This window comes from Lissotriton vulgaris, chromosome 1_1, assembly GCF_964263255.1.
Source record: "Lissotriton vulgaris chromosome 1_1, aLisVul1.2, whole genome shotgun sequence".
Taxonomy (NCBI): Eukaryota; Metazoa; Chordata; class Amphibia; order Caudata; family Salamandridae; genus Lissotriton; species Lissotriton vulgaris.
The window spans coordinates 1,886,869,125-1,886,890,903 of record NC_141685.1 but is presented as its reverse complement, the minus strand read 5'-3'; the positions used below and the strand labels follow the sequence as shown (position 1 = coordinate 1,886,890,903).

Sequence of the window (21,779 nt, the reverse complement as noted above, 5' to 3'; positions counted from 1 at the left end):
GGAAAGTCACATCATAATTTTTATTCAATATATTTGCATTAATGCCTGGGAGAAAAGCAATACTTTACCCTTTTATACAAATGTCTCCTTTGTAAATAAGATATGGACTTGTTCTCAGCTTACCTGGAGGATGCGGGTGGCCCTATTTGTATATACAGCTATATTTATAATCTTTCAAGCTCAGATTAATTTAATCTCCAAGATATAAACCTAAGCACCTTCCTAATGATGCAGGACCTTTTCTTACCAATCAGTCTTTGTCCATGCAATGTTGTGCACTTGGGTTAAATTATGAGTGGCTAAAATTCACCCGGCAAGGATTTATGGTCTCCCCTTAGGGTCTCTTTAACAAACTAATAGAAAAACCTGTTGGATGCCTTTAGGGCTCGTCCTTGAACACGACCCTCTTTAATCTGTATATGGCTCCTCTGGCTGATTAGTGTGCTCATTTGGGTTTCAAGTGCTTTCCTACGCAGATGATACTCAAATTATTGTATCTATTTCCAATGAACTGTCTTTAGTGGCAGGAGGTTCAACCAATGACTATCTAGCATTTTCCGTTGGATGAAAGACAATTCTTTGAAGATTAATGTGGACAAGACTGAAGTGTTTTAGTATGGCTCTCAAGATTCCATCAGATCTAACATCTGGAGGCCGGAATCCTGTGGACCTCTCTCCACTCCTGTTGAGTCAGGCAAAAACCTTGGTGTAATTTTTGATAACACTCTGGGCTTTGATACACAGGTCAGTCACACAACCAGCAAAAAGATCTTTCCTTACAATCCACCGGAACTACACCAGGCAGTCACTATTCTCCCTGTCAATTCATGGGTGGAGTACTGTAATGCATTGTCCCTCAATATCAACAGTTATTCCCTGAAGAAACTTCAAGTTGTGCACTATTCAGCAGCCTGACTTATTCTGAACTTCCCCAAATGGCATTTGGTTAGAGATGAGATTCGCTCCCTCCATTGACTCCCAGTTAGGAAGTGAATTTTTTTCAAGGCTTTGTGCTTAGTCTTTGAGGCTCTACAGCAGATGGGACCTACCCAATTGAATGCTCTTGGTATATGCTATACTTCTGCCAGACCACTGAGATCTTTGTGCTGAAAAAAATTCAAGATCCCTAGATTTCAGAAGACCAGATTGGAAGCATGCTCCTTCTCAGTTGCCGCTGCCAAATTATGTGCCACTGGATTCAAGCTAGCCTGGCTGAAGAAGGGTCCCAGGATGCTAGTTTCCAGTCCAGAGAGGACCTGGCTTGGCAGTCGGTCTGGACTGTTCCCATGGGGTACAGGGTCAAGACTGATTTGCATATGGCTGGGTCTAAACTGGGGTGGTGTAGTGGGCAAAAGAATGACAGATTTAACCCTGATCTTTTGACTGGGGGAGAATGTTTGCATAGTCAGCATTCCGTCATCATTTGTTTGCTGTAACTCCAAATTATGGAACACACTGCCTACCTACATTTCTGAAGAAGATTCCATTATGTCCTTCAAAAAACATCTGAAAACTTGGCTTTTCTCATCTCAGAATCCTTGATTCTTGGCTGGTCTGCCCATGTTGATCTATCTGTCCTGCAGGTTTCAGTGCGCTCTATAAACGTTATCTTTCTTATCCTACTAGATTTAGGGGTATTTTTATTAATATGTCATGCAATGCAGCACAGCAAGAGAGCTTGTTACGGGAAAGGGAGAGAGCAGAAATGCTCCATGTATACAAAGATGTGGAGCATTTCTGACATCTCCTTGCACTGGTGCACTGTGTGCTGCCTAGCGCCAATGTAGGCACCCTTGCACCATAGTATAAGGGCACCTGTTTTGCAGGCAGGATAGTTTTTGTGTAGTATGTTATGTTATGTGTATTTGATATGGTGCAGCGACTTGCTCCCATAGGTGTATCTCGGCGCTTCCCTAATGCAGAGCCAGCTGACTGATTACAACAGCCACATCTTCAAGAGTTTTTTTTACTTGACAAAGTCTGGGCAAATATAATACAGAAGCTTGTTCCAGGCAGGAAAGGTGAGGTAGGAAAAGGACCTGCCACCTGATCTAGAGGTACGGATACAAAGCACATTAAGCAAAGCGTTGTCCATGGGCCTAATATTTCTAGCGGTAATAGCTCAACTTCTTCTGCAGGTAGATGGGACCTTTCTTTATCCCTCAGAGACTTATAGGTGAAACAGCATAACTTAAAGACAGAATGCATCCTAACTGGAAGCCAGTGCAAGGCTCTCAAGGTGGGGACCGAAGAGGAGCTTAAAGGTAGGTTGCAAAACAAATGTGCAGTGGTGTTCTGCACAATCTATAATCTGCCAGAAGTGTGCCATTGGCTGCTACTAGAAGGCATTACCACAATCCAGAAAACTCATGATTAGGGCTTTAATCAGAGTTATCCTGGCAGAAGACTTTACACAGCGCACAATTAGGAGCTGCATACAGATGAAACGTGATCTTTCATGGATAGGGACTGATCAAGCCGGATTTCGAGATTTTTTACTCTCTGCCTCAGAGATGGGGGTATACTGAGTTCTGGGGGCCACCACACCAAGTTCAGGGGGACACCAGTCAGTGACCAGAGCTGCTGAGCTTTACCAAACAGCAGTATCTTGGTTTTATCACCATCCAATTGCAGACAGCTGTTTATCATCCTGAAAGTGATCTTTATCATACAGTCTGTGAATCAATGCATTACCCCCATCAAGGTTCTGTCAGTACGAGATTACTTAAATGAGTGTCATCAGCGTATGATATTACATCGAAACCGTGAGTTTTGACAATCTGAGAAATGGGAGCTAAGTAGGTGTTGAATAATGTGATGTTCAAAGGCGATACCTGAGTTACCCCGTAGTTGACAGACATAGCCCGTGACTTAAAAGGGCCTAACAGGACATATTAGGAGACTTGCCAGCAAAAAAAAAATCTTACAAGAAATTTCCTCTTTTTATGTGCATCAAACATGAAAAGAAGAAATAACGAAAAGAAATAAAGACATGTCTTCTCATTACGCATCTCTGTAGAAGGCACACCATTTTGCCACAATCCCAGGTTTACAACTGTTTGTAAATTTGGGACTGAGTGAAATTCCATGGGTAGATGTAAGCAAATGCCCATGCTCTACCGATGGAACACCTTCTGCTACTAAATGTAATGCAACACAGCGCAAGCCACTGTGTTGCGTTACATTTCTTAAAGGCATGCACAGCGGCACAAATCACCCTTTCAATGGCTTTGTGAATCCAAGTTAAGGACTTGCATTGCCTTGTGATGCCTTGCGTCACTCAAGGACAACACAAGTACTTAGTAAATCAGTCCCTTAGTTTGTATTTGTCACTTATCCTGTTATCCCAATTGAATGCCTGCCTACCTTGGAAGAGACATGCAATACATGGAATTTCCCTCTTCCTCAGTTCATAAGAGCCAGTGTGATTTAGCTCCAAATACCTCTAAGGGAAATATATTGGAATACAAAAGTTGATGGCCTACTCAAACTATGGGTTATCCGATACCAAGCTTTGATATCCCTTTATTATTTTGCTACTTTTAATAATAGAGAAAAAGTCCCAAAAAAGTTAACCAAACTTTCAATATTTCCAAATATGTACGACTAAATGTTAGCCAAAAGAATGTATTTGTGGGATTAATTAAAACCATAACAAATGAACATTTGCACTTTAAGTAAATTACAGTTGTACTGAGTACACCATATTGACACTAGTTGAATGAACAATAAAGGTAAACCAAAAATCTATTAATATCCAAAAAACATTGTGCTAACGTGCCAATTCCCAATTAAAACCAGGATTTAAGATACATGTACACACTGCGTTAAATATATAAATATCCATAATATTCTATGGATAAAAACACATTTCGTGATATGCTCCAAAATATGGCTAAGGTAATTCAGTGGAGGATCATTAAGGAGGGTGTGCTAATCATGTGCAGCAGCATTCATTAATCATGTATGCTTCCCTCCTTACAATCTTGAGCATGGATTCTGTTTGTTGCTTTTTACAGTTCTCCGATAACAACCTCAAAATATTTAAGCACTCTACAGATTAGCTGTACACCTTGACCCAGCACACAAGATGTAGTCACCTTCTTAATCGTTCCAAATTCCTTTCTCAATATAAAGAAAAGAGCAGCACACCATTATCTGTTGTTAGGACATTACTTTATTGCTGAGGCACGATCAATGTGTTTCAGCTCCAACAAGCCTTGTTCACCTGCTTAACAGTATGTGCTCCCAATTGTAAAAAACAGGGCCATAATAGTTTGATCCTAAGCACTGATACAAGGGGACACACAAACAAAATATGAGAAAATGTTTAACACCCGTAGCTACAACCTCTATAACACTTACAGGGCGTTGCACTTTGTGAATTCCAGCTCACTTGTAATATGAGAAGTTGAAAAATATATTGCATGAATTTTATTCATATCTCTTGTCTCAAATACAGTTTGACATAATTCTCTGCCTTGAACGAGTTGAATGTGAGCAACAGCAAGATGCTTTCTTTTAGCTTTGAAAATTCCTCCATGTTCCCCACAAATGTCATACTTAGAGTGGACTCTTTGGCTATTATATTGAGGAATATATAGCCCAGAATGCTGTTCCAATCTTCAGTGAGACCCAAACCATCTATAATCCTAGTAAGGTTCTTAGTGCCTTTTCTGTTTTGTATGTTTCAGTTAGTACACCACTCCTTTCATAGCACATTCTTGAGTGTGCCTGCTGCACTTACCTAGTGCCTGACTAGATAGTCATGAAAATATTAACAGTGAAACAATTCGAGAGAGAGAACGGGATGTTTGTCCGTCTTCTCTATACTGATTATGTCAAAACATAATAAATGAACCCACTGCCAACTCAATGTTAGGTGTTTTTAGTCTCTTAAACCTTCTGAAAAAAAGGAACCCTTAAGTTTTTAAAAGAACTCTCACTCACCAAACTAGTAGGTGACATGCTTGATCGTTGGGTTGCCACCCTGGGTGCCAAATGACCCCAGGGTGTGCTTTGACGCCAGATTTACTGCAGAGCTGGTTCTTTGGAGGTGCGTGAGCTGGGGATTTTGGAGGTGCAAGAAGTGCAAGTGATTTAAAATTGTCTAATGCTCTACCACCTGATCTGGATCTATATTTAACTGTGACTTTGGGCACATTTAAAAATGTGGGGAATCTTTTTTGGGACCTCAATGGGCCTTTTATATCCTTTGTTGTGTGGTCAACAAGTATCAGTAATTGACGATATGCCCAAAAGGGTCAATATAGCTTTCATCAGGACACAAAAAAAATGTGCGATGTGCTCCCCCTTTAGCAACCTTTACTTTGTCAAGGCGTCACATCCTTTAACATTCTTATGTTGTCTTCTCTGGCCCCGTAACTCAATGTGAGTATTTGCTATTCTATGTTAAATACTTCCCTTTTGCCACATCACAGCATGTGAGAGACGTGCTCAGCAAGAAATTAATTGGTCTTCCCACGGAATGTCCTGTTTCTTCTTTTAATTCGTTCTGTACAATGACCAGAACATTCCATAGCAGAATTCCATTCACCATCTACGGGACGTACTATCCTTCCTTCTCACTGGCTGACTTTCCCTGGAGGAAGGGGTTCTATCGGCTAACTAGGGCGAACTGTTCTCTTTTCCTATTTGTTGAACCACCGTACCCCAGAAGGCAAAGTTCTGTGCTGTTATTAGTTGCTTATCGCAGGGAATCCTTCAGATTGGTTCCTACTCTTTTCTCCATAATGGCCCAGTCTTTCAGATTGTGTTTTGTAACCTATATTATTAGAGCTACAGGATGAATGTTTATGAACATATCTGCATTACGTTGCTTTGCAGCACTAAATGATGTATGTTTAAAAACAATACCTTGGCTAAAACATTTATTCTTGATATTGCTTTAGTTGAATAACAGGACTGTCAGCCACTGTGATTAAAGTTGGTATACTATATTTGGTCAGGGTTATATGAAACTATTGCACGTATTCTCATAATTAAATGCTTGTTGAAATAATGCAGTGGGCAGCCACTCGCTTGGTGCCAGTGGTAAAGGCCCTCACTCCAAGTTATGGTCAACCCTGGGTCATTAAGAGACAAGAGAACGTTTGTACATGTGAGTGGTGGTGGTTCTAGACCCCCCTCCTGTGGGATGGGTGAGAATGTTTACGCAATGTCTTCAAGAAGTATATCCATCAGCTTATGTATATTTGTAAATTACTGTATAGTATTGAACAGAGTGTAGTTAATAAATGTACTTTTTTATTTTTTAACGGAAAAAGAAAAGACTGGACAATCCTTTATTGAGTGTTATTATTATGTATCTGTGAATGGTAATTACTAGCCTACATCACCTCCCTTAAGTAGGCCTTAGACTGCTCTCCAACTCTACCCTATGAGAGTCAAGTGCTACAATGGGGTGTTTGGTTCCAAGTGGAGGACAAATGTAGACCCATTACTTGTGCAGTCCACACAAATAATGGCTAGTTTTCCCACAACTAGGAACAAAAACATACCAGAAACCAACTGATTGGAACGCACTACTACAATTTGACTGTTTTCATCCAACACAACTGAGGGAAAATCTGCCACATGGGCACATTTTAAGCCTAGGAAGGATTTACACAAAGAAATCGGATAACAAGTTTCTGGCGCATGCTGTCGAAGAAAAATTAAGACAAAGAAAATATCCATAGAACATAATAAAGAAGATTAGGCGTGAGTAAACATTATTTTTCAGCTAATTAAAACTTAGAATTTATTACAATATAATTGCCAAATAAAACATCATCACTAAATAACATTATGAAATCCGTCTTCAATCAATTTGAACTCCCAATATTTACTTCATTTGGCCTCAAGTAAAAAATCGTTAACCTAAGTCATGTGTTCTGTAAAACTGATCCACAACTGTAAACCACCAACTATGAAATAAAATCCAAATATCTTTGTCCAATTAGAAGTTATAAGAAGGACTTCAATATTCAAATATTGCAGAACATGGACCTTATTGCTACTACTTAGAATGATTGTATTTAAGGAGTTCCAACAAACAATGTTGCAACACAAACCCACAGATGCATCAAGCACCCACTCTGCGAACCCTAAATAGCGAAAAATACTGAATCGCTATTTAGAAATCGCAGAATGGGATGCATTACCAAAATCGGTGAATATCTGCTAATCGCAACTGCCCGCAATGGCCAAATGCGAATCCGCAAAAATTGCCACAAATTCGCAGATTCGGCTGTTTCCAAACCCCAAATTGCGATTTTGCTATTACCGAAATCGCAATTAGCGATCTCGCAGATTGCGAGATCGCAAAAACGTGAAGTCGCATCTTGAGCACAATGATGACACCACTACCAGGAAGTAGCCTGCTCCATGCATCATTTTGATCACAGAGCTGGATACAGGAGGAGGCAGAGCACTGAGCTCCAAGAGACACACCCTGCAGTTCCAATACAGGACAGAAATAAATACCACAATGTCCCAGCAAGCTGCAGGACAAAGTGAAAAACCCAGGCAGCGCAAAATAAAATTCAGTGAAAAAGAACTGGAGTACCTGATAGAAGGAGTGAGCAGGGACCATGACCAACTGTTTGGGAAGCTGTACAGGAAGGTGCCCGAGGCCACCAAGAGGGGCATCTGGGTGCGCATCAAGGCTAAGGTGAACACGGTGGGAGTCACGCACCGGTCCATCGAGGACCTAAAAAACAGGTGGTACGACCTCAGAGGCCGTGCCAAGGAGTGCATTGCGGAGAGACTGGGGGAGAGACATGCTACGGGAGGAGGACACTCCACAGTCCCTGAGAACACACCCATGGAGGACCTAGTGGAGGACACCATCAACCCTGCAGCCTGCATGGGCGTCACTCAACTGGACACCTCCCGCGCCACACACCAATCTCAAGGTAAGAATCATGCTACTGCGACCCCATACCCTAACAATGCCCATGCCCCCAGTGCAAGCCATATTTGTAACCCCAGTAATCCAGTCCCTGCTCCTCCTAAATGCCCAAATGCATCGTGGGACCTTTATGTCAATGTGCCCTGATAGCCACACACAGTCCGAATAGTCAAGTAAAACAGACCCCTAAAGCCAGTCAGGGAATGCAGACATCAAGCAATAGCGAGCCGGCATGCATTTTGCTACATCCCAGGTGCCTGAATCATATCATTAATGATGCACTCATCCACATCACAGGTGCTGCAGATGCTGACACGTCCGACAGTGAGATTCTCCACATTGCGGAGACACCTGATGAGTTGGAGGGGGAGAGCCAGCCAGCACCAGCACCAGCACCTGGACCAGCACCTGGACCTGCACCAAGACACAGGGACGCCCCTGCAGCTACAGGTGGAGCACAACCTCACCACTCGGCACGCATGGCAGTGGAGCAGATCCCACCCCCACCCAGGAGGCAGACACGACACCCATCAAGTGTGCGGGACCACACCAGCAGCAGATTGAGGCAGCAGCGCTCTGTGCCACCACAGCAGATATGGTGCAACAGGCACACAACTTGGGCCTTGGCATTGAGGCTCGGATGCTTGCTGTGCACCGTAAACAGGCGCAACACATGGCAGCAATGCAGCTGCAGCTATATAAAACTGCACGCAACATTAGTCTACTCACTGAGAGTGTGCAGGAACTGACCACAGCGGATGAAGGAGAGCAACTAGCTGATAGTGGCGCAGCAGGACATCACCCGCAGACGCCACAGGCAGCTGCTCACACGGCTATCAGCCTAAACACGTTCAAACCCCCTGATGGGGAACGCCACTTCCCAGCTCTCGAGCAGATCATTGGCCATGCAGATCCAGATGGTCCAATACTGTGCTGAAGTTGCAAAGGCCCTGGAGCAGGTCACCACCGCTGTGGAGAACCAACAGGCGGCCAACCATGGCAATGCAAGGTGGGGGATGATGTCTGCAAAGGAACATTTAGCCTCAGCAGCCTGTCTGTGCCGGTGCAATCAGAAAGGCGGCGCAGTTCCCGGCCCAACACTGCATCACGACAAAACCAGCCCAACGTGGAGGGTGAGAGGCGACAGGGTGCGTCCGGTAGGAGGTGCTAGTTACTCGACATTTCCGGCAGTGCCGTAGTGAGGTAACCATGCATGCCTGCTCAGGTTGCATGAACCTGTATGTCTGAATACAGTTGCACTATTGTTTGCTGATTAAAGCACATCGAGAGCTTGTGAATTGAACAAAAGCTTTATTTTTAAAACAAATCTTCCTCATGCCAATCATTCATGTGGCTTGCATGAGTGCAGTGTTGTGTGTGGGATATGGGTGCACTAGAAATAGTTCTTTGTGATGTTAGTGCGGCGCCTGTGGCCTTCAGCAGGATTCTCCCCATGTGCATGATGCACATGTGCAGGTGGCAGGTTGTCCCCCTCCGACTCACTACCAGACACCTCCATAGGTATCCTCCACTTGGTGGAAATAATTTGAAGTATGGCGCACACGGCCACGATGTGGTAGCAGATCTCAGGCCAGTATTTGAGGGCCCCGCCAGTCTTGTGGAAGATGCAGAATCGACTCTTTAACATGCCAAATGTCCGCTCTATCACATTTCTGGTGTGTATATGCGCAGCATTGTACCGCCGTTCCTGTGGTATTGCAGGGTTAAGGTATGGGGTGAGGAGGTATTCACGGAGGCCGTTGGTGCTGTCACCTGAAAGGAGGAGCAGAGGATCAGTGCCTGTTATGTGCAGCAACATGGTCCTAACATACTGTATGTGCGCATGTATACTTACCTTGGAGATGTCCCTCGCCAAATTCACCCCTGGCCAAGCCGGTGTGTATGCTGCTGTGCCGGAAGATGAACGAATCATGCGTGCTCCCCGGGTATTGTGCCACAATGTCTGTAGTGATGGTCTTTGCATTGCAGACCATCTGAATGTTGAGGGAGTGGTATGACATGCGGTTCCGGTACATGTATTCAGTCTCTGCGGGTGGACAGATGTGAATGTGGGTGCAGTCGATGCAGCCAATTACATGGGGGAAATGGGCAGTGTGATAGAAGTCCAGTTTAGTCTGCATTAAGTCCTGTTGGGTTGTTGGGAAGGTGATGTAGTGATGTATCCGGCTCAGCATGGCGTCCAAGAAACTCTGTAGGCAGCGTGACAGTGTACTCTGGGATATACCCCCTGCATATGCGACTATCGCCTGGAACCTGCCGGAGGCCAGGAGGTGCAGGCAGCACAGGACCTGGACATGGGTGGGCACGGCATTGGTCCTCCGTGTTGGGTGCTGCATCAGGGGGTCAAGGTCTCTGATGAGCTTCTTAATCATTGCCCCATTGAGCCTGTATTTGGAGTAGATCTCCTCTTCAGTCTGTCCCAGGAGTGTAATCTGCAGCTGGAAGATGCGCTCCTGGATCCTGCGTCGGTGCTGGGCTGCAGCCTGGAGCCTCAGCCGCCTTGCCACGATGTCGAGACCTGGCATTGTCACTTTCCTAATGCTACTACTGAGTCTCCTTAAGTGTGTTTGATTTACCCAACACCTGTTTTTTGTTTGCCATTTATTTCCCCCCAATTGCACTCCATGGTTACCACCTGGTTTGGCTTCTCCTTAAATTGCGACTCGTATTTAGCGATTTATGGTGTTTTGGCTATTTGCGATTTATGATGAATGGGAATAGAGATTTATTAGCGATTTCGCAATTTGGCTGCGAATTCGCTATTGATTTTACTAAATGTGTGGATAATCACTGTTAAGGAATCGCAATGGGGGTTTCCAAATGGTTTTGCGATTCTTTGTTTTGCGATTTCGCTATTTGCTGCCTTTTTACTTGATGCATTGCGGAAGTGGTAATTGCAATCGCAAACGCTGTTTCGCAGCGATTGCGATCGCAATATCGCTTGATGCATCTATGCCAAAGTGACTAATCTGAGCAAAATAGTCGAAAACAAGTGCTGCATGCCTTTAATAAATCACCTATTTCATTTTTTAAATATCTTATGACAAAAGTAAAAAAACAACCTGGTTTAGCATGATCAATTACGCAACTATAATGTTCATGGTTCGGGATAAAACCATTAAAATTCATACTAATTAAGACCACTTCATATCATCATTTTTTCCTTATTTTCCCTTTTTCCTAAATCAATTTAAATAGACCACCTGCGCACTACTTATTCCACTGACAATAACCATTACAACTCATTCTTTGCTAATTTGGACACAGATATAGACATGAATTTCAGGATTTTTTTCCACAAAATATCAAATTGTCTACTTGGAGACAGGCTTCTACTGCTTGCTGACATGTTCGCATAGTATTTCTAATAAAAAAACAGTTGCAACAGCCTTTTGTGCTGGGCATCAACAGACAATATGATAACATAATAAAGAAGACATACAAACAAGAAGAAACCCAGAATGGGGAATCCCTACTGGATCCAACAACCAGGAAAGACGCAACAATCCCACAAACATGCATAACAACATACAACACAATTTCAAACCGGATGAAGAAAATAATAAATAAACATTGGAAAATACTACAAACGGAAAAGGTAAAATTGGAAAAAACATTATGCAGCACATTATTGCACATTACTGCAACACGGCTGGTTTTGTTCATGCTTGCCAACTCCTATCAAGGACTATAAATGACTTGCAGCAGCGTTCCTCCGACAAGCAGAGGAACACCGTAGTCCTGTATGCTGTCTTAGGGCAAAAGTGTTCTTAATTTTTTTTCAGTTTTCGAGTGGAAACTTAAGGGCCATGCACATTGTAAAATGTGATGCTGTTTTTTAAATAAATAAATGGAGAAAAAAACATTGAAAAGAAGAGAGCGGATTACATAATTATTTTAATGTGCCATTAGGGAGGTAGGTTCTGTATGATTGTGGTGCCAAGCACAGCCCTCTCTTGCACTTGCTTATTCTACACTTACGCACAGACTAGGACCTCCCTTCTTTAGGGGCCAGCAGCACCAGACCAGCAGCATGGCATTTTTCCCAAGTGCCTAGCCTTGCTCCGCACTGGCCTCGAGGCACTTGCTTTGTACTGGCCTCTAAGGCACTCTGCTCGGGACACTTCTCCATGTGCCGGGGGCAGCAGGGACTCCTGCTCAGCAGCTTATGCTCCTCGGAACTCTGGGGAGGCAACTTATCCACCGTTAAGCTCATGCTGCAAGTCTCCTGTTGTTTTTATTTTATACGCAAGAACAGGACCCTCATATGCAAATAATGCCCATGCCCAGAGTGAGGCGAAGGTCCGAGTTGTGCCTTGGACCAGGGCCCTTGATGTCACGGCCTGGCTCTCTGCCTCAGCAGCCCCCTGCCCCTGGGCTGCATCGGAACCGGGGCTGGCGCAGCCCATCAGCAGCAGCATGCAGCAGCCTCCCAGCTCCTCTGTCCTGTCTTAGGGCACAGGTTTTCTTTATTTTCTTTTAGTTTTCGAGTTTAAAGTTAAGGGCCAGGCATTTTTTTTAACTCAATGCCGGTTTCTATATAATTAAAAATAAAAAATAAAATTGGAGGAGAGCAGAATTTTTTTTAAAGTGCTACTAGCGAAGAAGATTAGGTGTGATTGTGCAAGGGACAAGCAGCATCAGGTGTCAGCGAAAAATGACTACAGCACCAAGTATTCCCAGGCGGTCTCCCATCTATGTACTAACCAGGCCCGACCCTGCTTAGCTTCCGAGATCGTACGAGATCGGACGCATTCAGGGTGGTATGGCCTTAGGCATCGGCGGATTCTGGTGCAGGCCTCTTGTGCTGACGCAGAACGCGTGTCGTCACTAGGCTACCCTCAAGTACCTTTGCACATTTCCCTTTAACACCTGCCTTCCATTTCAAACTTCCTGTACATAGTCCAGCACAGCCCTCTCTCGCACTTTCTTATTTTACACTTTGGCACATGCTAGGACCTCCCTACTTTAGGGGTCGACACTAGCAGCAACAGACCAGCAGCCTGGCATTTTTAACAAGCGCCTAGCCTTGCTTCACACTGGCCTCTTGGCACTTGCTTCGTATTGGCCTCGAAGGCACACTGTTCGGGACACTTCTCTATGTGCCAGGGGCTGCAGAGACTATCGCTCAGCAGCTGATGCTCACACGCCCTCCTGCTCCCGCCGGAACTCTGGGGAGGTAAGTTCTTTTATGAATCGGTGCTGAGAACGCAGCCCGCCTGTTCAGCGCTGTAATCGCAGAAAGCCACGAGGAATGACAGAGCTCCATGTATGTTTGCCGCTGTGACACGGTTGCTTGGAGCCCTAAAAGCGCCTGCAGTGCTGACAAAGATATTGGCCACAGCCCAGCCTCGCACCCTACTGGCCACGTTGCGGCTACCACTGCTGCCGGATGTGAAGCGTAGGTCAGAGCTCCGAGAAGGGGGGTTGGAGGGGGGCCGCCGACCACAAAGAGGTCCCCCCCCGGGCAGTTTGGGAGAGCCGGAGTGGGGGCGGGGTTTTATTCTAGACCACTGTGCGCATTTTTTGTATTTGGGCTACTTTTTGGTAGCGCCCAATTCCTCTATATATTGCTCCTGACTCCTCCCCTATCCACCATTTAGATTTCGGTGACCTGGTGGCCGGGGTTTATAGTGTTTTTCGTTTGAGGTATTTGTGGCGTAGTGAATTGTTATTCGAGATCATGGCAGCTGAAGACTATTGAGTTCTGGAGGCCATTCGTCTTCTTAGCGAAGCAGGCCGCCTTGACCTTGTGTTGGGGGACGTGGCGGGACCTTCTCGGCCTACACGTCAGGCTTCTGCTGGTGTGGCAGCGGTGGTCGCTGCGTGTATGACCCCGAAATGTCCAAAGCTGGATGGGGTGAGTGAGCGGGGCCGCTCACGTTTTCGCAAGGCAGCTCCTGGCGCGAAGGCACGTTCATTTGTGGTGCAGGACGCGGGCGCTGTTTTTCCGCCTGGTCCGGGGGTTATGGAGGGACAGGTGGGGCAGGATGGGGCCTTTCTTGCTCCGCCGGTTTCACAAGTAGTCCCGGCTTTAAGGCCGCGAGCCGCGTCCGCCCCTGCGCAGCGTGGTCGGCGCGGGCGCGGAGTGGTTCGAAGAAGCGTTCCGCTTCTGTGTCATTCCTACCGGGGTCTGTAGCGGAGCTGGTTGAGGCAAGTGGGAGCCTTCAGCCGGCTCGAATGCATACGCCAGCCTTGGATCTATGATGTTACAACGTGTTATTTTACAACGCATGCTGTAACATCGCAACTTTTACAACGCAGGTTCCATTACATCGGATTCATTACAACGCAGGATATTACATAGCAAATGCTATTACAACGCATACCATTACATCGTAAGTATAGGTAAGTATAACTTTTTTAAAAAAATTTAATTAAGTTAATTTTATTAATTTTATTTTACTAATATAATTAAAATAATTGTAAAAATGTAATTAATATAATTTATTTAAATAAGTTTAATTTAATTTTAAATAGGAATTAATGTAATTTAATTAAATTAATATAATTTTGATAATTTAATTTAATACATTTTATAATAGTAATTATTTAAATTTAATTAATTTAATTTAATTAATATAATTGAATTAATCTTAAAATTGTAATTAATTTGATTTAATAAATTTAAATAATTATAATTAATTTAATTAATTTAATTTAATTAAAGTCGTACTTTAAAAAAAATAAACCCTAAAAATACCCCTGAACCCCAAAACCCAAACCCAGCCCTAAAACCTAAAAACACCCCTGTACCCCAAAACTCAAACCGTGCCCTAAAACCTAAAAACACCCCTGTACCCCAAAACCCAAACCCTGCCCTAAAACCTAAAAACACCCCTGTACCCCAAAACCCAAACCCTGCCCTGAAACCTAAAAACACCCCTGTACCCCAAAACCCAAACCCTGCCCTGAAACCTAAAAACACCCCTGTAACCCAAAACCCAAACCCTGCCCTGAAACCTAAAAACACCCCTGTACCCCAAAACCCAAACCCTGCCCTAAAACCTAAAAACACCCCTGTACCCCAAAACCCAAACCCTGCCCTAAAACCTAAAAACACCCCTGTACCCCAAAACCCAACCCCTGCCCTAAAACCTAAAAATACCCCTGTACCCCAAAACCCAAACCCAGCCCTAAAACCTAAAAATACCCAAACACCCCAAAACATATACCTCAGTACCCCAAAACATATACTCCTATACTCATTTTAAAAATTACTTAAATTAATATATTTAATTTATAATATTAAAAAAAAATATATATATATTTATTTATAATTAATATTAATTAAATTAATTAAATAATATTAAATAAAAATTTTAAAAAATTATATACTTACCAATACTTACGATGTAATGGTATGCGTTGTAATAGCATCTGCTATGTAATATCCTGCGTTGTAATAGCATCCGATGTAATGGAACCAGCGTTGTAAAAGCTGCGTTGTAACAGCATTACGACGTAAAAGTTGCGTTGTAACAGTAAGTTACCGCCAGCCTTGACTTTGGATTTGGAGTCTGGTCAGGGTGTTCAGAGCCTGGTTGGCGCCCCCCCCCGTCATTAGCGCTTTCAGGGCAGATGTGCAGAGGGGAGACAACTGGGGATGAGTTTTATGGTTTCCACCCCCGCTCCCGTTTTGGTTCCCCCCCCCCGGTTCCAGGGGTATGCGTGCTGATTTTGGTTCTTCGGGGCAGTTGGATGTTTCGGTGGCCCCCCCCTTCAGTCCCCTCCTTTTTTCTCCTCAGGATTCTCCGAAAGGAGATGTGGCTATGGTTCACAGTGGCTCTGTGGGTGCAGGGGAGTGGACGCAGACAGGAGGGTGGGAGGTTTTTCCTCAGCAGAATTTGGAGGTTGATCCTGGTCTTATGCCCCCCCCCTTCCCGCTCTTGGGCTCCTGGTGAGCAGACTCTTGTGGATTCTGTGGGTAGCAGGCCGGTTTTGGTTGGGCCTTCTGAGGATAGAGGTCAGGACAGGGATGTTAGATTTTGGGGAGGTTTGGATATTTTTCCGTCTTGGTCGGAGGGGCTGCAGGGCGCGGCAATGGAGGAGGCTGGCGTGGTTGTGAAAGGTCAACATCCTGTGCAGGGGTTACGGGGTTCGCAGGGTCGTCCTTCGCTTGTTAGAAGTCAGTCTGTTGAAGCCAGGGTGCCTTTGTCTGTTGGTGGGGCAGCTCGAGGTGCTCAAGTTTTAGGCCCTGCGGCGTCACTTGTACAATCTATGTTGGATTGGAGCAGTGGTGATGAGGTGCCTGATTCCCCTCCTACTGTGCCAGTTCCGCGTGGGGTGGATGTTACGCAGGGTAGATTGTTTGATTCTGTGCAGACGTTAGGGACTGGTAGGGTGCCTTCTAGTGGTTCTCAGGATTGGGGTGTAGGTAATTTGCAGGGTCCCGGCACATCAGCCCGATCTTTCTTTCCACAGGTTAGGGATTTTCCAGGACCAGCAGACTGGTAGGGCGAAGTGCGGCCCAGTGGCGCCGAGGAGAAGGGAGGGTGGAGCCTGGCGCGGCACATTCCGTACCATCGGGGGATCCCGGCGCGGTCAGTACACGCAGGTCCGGCGCAACCTCACTGGCCCCAACTTCTAGGCCTTCAAGACGAATTGAGCGGACAACAGAAGATGTGCTACTTGATTGTCAACGTGTTGGGGAGTACCGACGTGGACAGTTGGCTCCTCCTGCTGGTGTATGGAAAGGGTCTGGTCGGGCTTGTTTTGGTCATGAAGGGTCCAGTGTGGCCCTGGTTGGTTCTACAGGGCCCGGTAAGGCCTGTGGTGCAGTGTCTATTGCTCGCCCTTCACAGGTGGAGGAGTCATTGGTGTTGGACTATGATGAAGAAAGCCCTGAGGAAGGGGAACTTCGTGATTTAGAGGTTCAGAGGGGGCTCTCTTGTCCGTTGTTAAAAGCCTTGCAAGGATATGACGATGTGCGAGTTTCCAGGTTGTTATGGGAAGGTTTTGCTGTAGGTTTTCGCCTTGGTTACAACGGGCCGCGTCAGCGGCGCTTTGCAAAAAATTTGAAATCAGCTTACGAACACCCAGAGGTAGTACAGGACAAACTGGACAGAGACGTGCGAGAGGGTAGGATGGCGGGCCCTTTGATTCATGGCCTTTGCAGGACCTGATTGTGTCTCCTATTGGGGTAGTTCCCAAGAAGGAGGCCGGTCAATATAGATTAATCCAACATCTTTCATGGCCAGAGGGGTATTCAGTCAATGATTTTATTGATGAGGAGGCTGCCTCTGTGTCATGCTCATCAGTTGATGTTGCCATGTCCCTGGTCGTGTCTGCAGGTGCATCTTCAGAAATGGCAAAATGAGATATTAAATCTGTATTTCGTTTGCTTCCAGTCCATCCAGATGATTGGAGTCTTCTGGGGATCCATTTCAACAGTAAATGGTACGTGGACAAAGCATTGCCGATGGGTTGCTCTGTGTCCTGTTCTCTTTTTGAATCCTTTGGTACCTTTTTGCAATGGCTTTTCACTCAGCGCAGTGGCCATGTCTTAGTGACACACTACTTGGATGATTTATTTTTTGTGGGTGCCCCTGGTTCTACGGAGTGTCAAGAAGCTCTGGAAACATTTCAGATGCTTATGGAGTTCCTTGGTGTGCCATTAGCGCCAGAAAAGACCATGGGTCCTTGCGCGACCATGTCTTTTTTGGGGATTGAACTTGATTCTGTGGCCATGCAGGCTCGCTTACCTGTGGAAAAAAAGGTGAAAATGTTGGAGCTTTTGGCATCCATGCTGCAATGTCACAAAGTAACTGTGAAAGAAGTGCAAGTTTTGTTGGGCCATTTGAATTTTGCATGCCGGGTGGTCAGGGCGGGGAGGACATTTTGTAGACGCCTGGGTCGTGCTTTGTCTGGCCATCATTTACCTCATCAACATGTCAGGCTGTCTGCCGGAGTTAAGGAAGATCTTTGGATGTAGTTTGTCTTTTTGAACTCTTTTAATGGAGTTCATTTGGCTAGGGAGGAAGACTGGTTGTGGGATGTGCAAATATTTTCAGACACGGCAGGCAGTGAAGGTTTTGGTGTGTATTGGCAAGGCAGATGGTGCGCTGAACAGTGGCCTGAGGACTGGAAGTGTGGGAGGAGGTCCATTACCTTTTTGGAAATTTTCCCGGTGCTGGTTGCTTTGACGCTGTGGGGTTCAGATTTGGCCCATAAGAAGGTCCTTTTTCGAATTGACAATATGGCTGTGGTGGATATGATTAACAGACAGTCAGCCAGAGATGAACAAGTTCTGAAATTGCTTCGAGTCTTTGTGTTGGGTTGTCTGAAGTTTGACATCAGCTTTAGAGCTTTACACATCCCCGGAGTGAACAATGACATTGCGGATGCTTTGTCTCTTTCACAGTGGGAGAGATTCCATGGGCTTGCCAAGGACGCGGACAGGACTCCGCCCCCCATGCCGAAACATCTGTGGTATGTGGGCAACATAGGGTCATACAGCTGGTGGTAGGCTCGTTAGCCGTTTCTACTAGAGCGGCGTATACCCTGGCATGGTCTGAATTCTTGGCGTCAGGTGCTTGTAGAAGGGATTTTGGTTGGCAGAGGTCAGAAGATGTGGTGCATTTTATTCTTGATTTGATGGATAAGGGCTTGTCCAAAGTAACCATAGGTGGCAAATTAGTGGGCATAGCATTTATGGGTAAGCTCCTTTGGGGTTTCTCTCCTTCGGCAGGGCCAAGTGGGGAAGAGAATGTTAGAAGGTTGGGCCATGGAGCAGGGATCTGAGCGTCCTGTTCGCTCTCCTTTGTCTTGGCAGACTTTATCTAGGGTGGTTGAGGCATTGCCCTCGGTATGCAGGTATTCCTTGAGGCTTGCCTTTTTTCCACACTTATGGTATGGATGTTTTTTGGAGCTTTCCGGGTTTCGGAGTTGTTGGGTTCTAACTTTATTCAGGGTTTGACATGACAGAGGTTCATTTGTCTGACAGAGGTGTACACATTTGGCTACACAGGTCAAAAACCGATCAGAGGAGTACAGGGAAGGGCATTTGGTTACTTGCGTCCTCCCCCCCGGGGACTTGCCTGTTACAGTGGGCTCGGCGCTGGTTGGTTTTGTCTGGTGGGGAAGTTTCAGCTGGTGTTTTTCGACATCTTGATGGGTCTCGAGTCACTGAATACCAACTTCGTATGGTCCTTCGGAAGGCTTTGCGGAGCCTCGGTTTGGACGAGTCCCGTTATGGTACTCATTCATTTCGAATTGGAGCTGCCACTGAAGCTTATCAACGGGGTTGGTCTAGGCGGGATATCATGCGCTTATGGCTTTGGTCATCTAATTGCTTTCAGCATTATGTGAGGCCTGCGGGGGGGGGGGGAGGCCCTTGCGTCATCTGTTTCTTCATAAGTTTGATGCAGTTTTTCTCTTTTCCGGTTCTGTGGCTGGCCCCAGAGCGGCAGAAATGACCATATGGATTGTGGGCCATTCGTTTGTCAAATGGGCTCATGTTCAAGCTTGCCGTAGTTATTTTGGTCCATTACTTGGTTTCAATGAGCGTCTGTTTTCTGTGGTTTTGGACGGGTAAAGGTGGGATGTTGTGGAGGGAATTGATTCCTGCTTTAAATTCCTGGTTGGTTGGGGGTCGCTGCCCGGATGTTTTACTCATTCATTTGGGGGAGAACGACTTATGTGGGGTCAAGGGCGTTGTGTTGTCGCGGGCCATGAAAAGAGATCTTATTCTGGTGAAGGAGCAGTGGTCAGGTTGCCACGTTCTGTGGACAGAATTGGTTCCTAGTAGAGTCTGGAGAGGTGCCCTCAAGCCTAAAGCAATAGATAGAGCACGCAGGAAAATTAACTTGGAAGTTATTAGGTTTTGTAGGGGGTTAGGTTTTGGCAGAGTTGTGCATAGTGATATTCGTTTTGATACGATTGAGTTTTTTTAGGAGCGATGGTGCCAATTCAGGGGAGGAGTCAAGATGGCGGGCTGACACCGCCGAGTGAAGGCTGCTACATGGAGCTGCTCTGCCTAAAGATTACTACAAATCGATGAAACAAATACTATACACCTAAGGTGGCTGATTTGGAAAGCCAGCAAAGCAAGAACAGCAGAAAACATAGCGAGAAAATTCATCAGCGTAAAAACTTGCAGTTTGCAGATTCGGATTGCTGACTCAGTTTTTTAGCTTTGCGCCGCTATCCTGCTTTCCTTTGGTTGTGTGCTCGACTACCGGATCCAAAACTGAATCAATGATACGGGTTCTGCGCCTACACTGCAGCGGGAGTCTGCTTCGCTCCTGGAGATACGTGGCGCTCAGCCTCACTTGCACGCCAGCGGGGATAGTCGGTTGGGCGTCTCCATTACAGCTGAGCGCTCACCTGACCCTACGCCCAATAACACAGACGCTGAGAACGCCGAGGAGACCAGAGGAGACGGAGGCAACGAAAGGGCTGATGTCCTCGAGGCAGACGAGGTCTACACGGAGCCGGAAGACTTGTCAGACAGGGAGACAAGCAAATACATGTACGATGGAGGCAGCGGTAGCTGGGTTAGCGGCAGCAGTGGCGCCAGGCACTAACAGTGAGGCTCAGCAGGCACACGCTACAAATTTAAATATTAACAGTGGAAAAACCAAATTTAATAATACAAAGACTGATGATATAAGTGCTGCAAACCTGCGCCTTGATGCGAAATGTGCTCCAGCCATTAAGGGAGGAGGGTGTATTGAACTCACACCAGGATCAGAGCTAACAGCCGAGGCTAAAACAAAAAGGAAAATGAACGATAAAGAGGAAGATATTAATGTGAACGCAATTACTACTCTATCAGTTAAGAATATAACCTTGGCGGAAAAGACTATTGGGAGAGCAGTAGTGGACAAAGCTGAGATAAAGAATGGAAGGAAAGGCTCGGATAAGTTGCCTAGCGTCAATGGAAATACAGGTACAGAAACAAATAAACTAGCTCTGGAAATTCAGATGGAGACTAGTGAGGATACACTGAGTGTAAGCAAAAGGGTTGTTGAGAGAACGGAAGAAACAGAGGAATTACAAACTATGGTACAAAACCATAAGGCGGATTTTGTTGAACTTAATACTAATACCCAATTACATACTGACAAAAATAAAATGAAGGAGAAAAAAGTGGAGATGGCCTACTTCAAGAATGTACGGGCTTATCAGATGAAGATTCTAATTTGGAGTACGAGGAATTAACAGAGGAAGAGGGGTTAGACGAAACACCCAAAGCTTTTTCTAACAAAAAAATGGTATCAAGGAAAACTAAGATGAAGGTTAAAACTAAGCAAAAAAATCTGATACTTAAGGCAGCTAGTAAGGAGCTGCCAGGAAACAGGAAAAGTCGCCTAATCGATGACAGCCCTCTGAGAAGATGGATCGAGGCAAAGGGAGGCGTCAAGAATATGGCTTTAAGACTCTCTGGCGCCAGCCCCGACGACGTGCACAACATTCAGGGGGCTAATATAATTAACCTTACAGATTCCACAATAGACTCTAGTCTAGGTGCAGTATCTATAAACCAAGAGATATCAAGGCACACAACCATAACTAACACGGAAGCGATTAGCGGGCTCAGAGTGGGGGTCTCCCCAATAACCCCTCCTACTCCCACTCCCAATATTCCTCCTATTCCTCCTACATGCCACGCAAAGGCTAATGAATCTGTAGATCAAGATCTCGAAATAATATCCCATGACTCTGATCAGCTAAGTGAGGACACGGAATGTATAATATCAAGTTTGAGAAAAATTCAAACACTGTCAGCTGGGAACTCTGTTGATAACCCAGGAGAAAATCTTGAACAAGAACTAGTAGATATGGCAATGGATAACTCTATTATAAAGCCTCAAAAAACACTAGTAGGTCCCACATCCTT

The 21,779-nt window shown here is 45.3% G+C and overlaps 1 protein-coding gene and 1 pseudogene across 16 annotated transcripts in view; both read right to left on the bottom strand.

Annotated features, from left to right (window-relative positions):
* Positions 1–21,779, bottom strand: part of NRCAM (neuronal cell adhesion molecule) — a 967,670-nt gene that overhangs the window by 13,742 nt on the left and 932,149 nt on the right. The window lies entirely within an intron of this gene.
* LOC147751346 (5S ribosomal RNA) lies at positions 12,595–12,713 on the bottom strand (annotated as a pseudogene).